This window comes from Schistocerca piceifrons, chromosome 1 (assembly GCF_021461385.2).
Source record: "Schistocerca piceifrons isolate TAMUIC-IGC-003096 chromosome 1, iqSchPice1.1, whole genome shotgun sequence".
In the NCBI taxonomy this organism is placed as follows: Eukaryota; Metazoa; Arthropoda; class Insecta; order Orthoptera; family Acrididae; genus Schistocerca; species Schistocerca piceifrons.
The window spans coordinates 1,191,178,018-1,191,179,950 of record NC_060138.1 but is presented as its reverse complement, the minus strand read 5'-3'; the positions used below and the strand labels follow the sequence as shown (position 1 = coordinate 1,191,179,950).

The following is a 1,933-nucleotide window of genomic DNA, read 5'->3' as shown; positions in this document are numbered from 1 at the left end:
TTAAGGCCCAAAGGTACCGACCGCAATCTCTGCCTGACTGAAAAAAAAGTCTGTCTGAACAGGCCTTGGAAGGCCGAACGGTACCGACCGGTCACCGTGTCATCCTCAGTCCACAGGCGTCACTGGATGGGGCTATAGAGGGGCAAATGGTCAGCATACCGCTCTCCCGGCCGAATGTCAGTATGCGAGACCGAAGCCGCTACTTCTCAAGTAGCTCCTCAATTGACCTCACAGGGGCTGAGTGCATCCCGCTTGCCAACAGCGCTCGGCAGACCGGATGGTCACCCATCCAAGTGCTAGCCCAGCCCGACAGCGCTTAACTTCGGTGATCTTATGGGAACCGGTGTTATCACTGCGGCAAGGCCGTTGGCGCACTAGTATGTAAGCGAGGTAAAAACAGCCTCCGTATGAGCTGTCACTTCTCGTGTATCTTCGTGGTCCTTACGCGCGATACATTTTGACGGCAGCAGAATCCTTCGGCAGTCAGCTTCAAATGCTGTTTCTCTAAATTTTCCCTGGACTAATTCCCATTTGAGTTCACGAAGCACCTCCGAAACACTCAGGTTTTATTCTAGCCTACGGGTAACAAATCTAGCAGATCGCCTTTGCTTCGATGTCTTCCTTCAATACGACCTGATACGGATCCCAAACACTGGAACAGTACTCTAGAACAGATCGCACCAGTGTCCTACATTCGGTCTCATTTACATGTGAACCACTCTTTCCTAAAATTCTCCCAATAAACTGAAGTCGACATTTGCCTTCCGTACCACAGTTCTCACATCACCGTTCTGCGTCTTATCACTTTGCAACGTTACACCCAGATATTTAAACGACTTCATTGTGTCAAGCAGGACGCTTGTAATACTGTATCCGAACATTACAGGTTTGTTCTTCCTAATCATCCACATTAACTTACATTTTTCTTCATTCAGGGCTAGCTGCCATTCATAACATCAACTGGAAATTTTGTCTAAGTCGTCTTTTATCTTCCAACCGTCACTCAACTTCGACACCTTATCGTACACCATGGCATCATCAGCAAAAAGACCTCAGTCTGGTGCCCACCCTGTCCGCCAAATCATATACGTATATAGAGAACAACAGCGTTCCTATCACACTTCCCTGGGGCACTTCTGATGATACCCTTGTCTCTGATGAACACGCGCCGTCGAGGACAACATACTGGGTTGTATTGCTTAAGAAGTCTTCAAGCCATTCACATGTCTGTGATCTTATTCCATATGCTGGTCCCTCCGTCAACAGCCTGCAATGGGCACTGTGTCAAATATGTGTGAGCGGTTCGAAAACCTCTTAAGCAACAGAACCCAGTATGTTGTCCTTGACGGCAAATATTAATCAGAGGCAAACATATGGCCAGGAATGCCCCAGCAAAGTGTGAGAGCATGGCTCTTGGTATCTCCTGATTTTACGAATAGAGTCAGCAGCAATCTGCGACTGTCTGCTGATGTTTCAGTATAGAGAAAAGTAGCTTCTTCCAGTAACTGTAGGAGAATACTGGATGACTTAGACAGCATTTCTACAAGGTGTGACGAATGGTGACTTGATCTAAATGTAAGAAGCCATTATCTTGGTTAAAAATCTATAAGAGGCAGTTAAAAAGTTTTCGTTTCAGAGCGTTGCTGAGTGTTCATTTCAATTGAAGACATTGAAGAATCTCGAAAACTGCACATCGTATCAAGAAAGTTATAATTCAAATTTATTTGTCTCGGAGGGGGGACTTCGAACGACACTACACTCGCCCCGCCACCCCACCTGGTGCGTGAGTGGCGGGGGGAGGGGGGGGGGGAAGGGGGGGATGGAGCAACTTTGATATCTTCAATGGGAATCCTCGTTTTTCTTGTTGCATGTTACGGCTCAACAGCAGAATCTCTTTTGCGATTCGATAAGTTTCTCAAAGACCATATTGACT

General features: G+C 46.8%; 1 pseudogene; it reads right to left on the bottom strand.

Annotated features, from left to right (window-relative positions):
• Positions 1-253: 253 nt before the first annotated feature.
• On the bottom strand, positions 254-371 carry LOC124717383 (annotated as a pseudogene).
• Between the last annotated feature and the right edge of the window lie 1,562 nt (positions 372-1,933).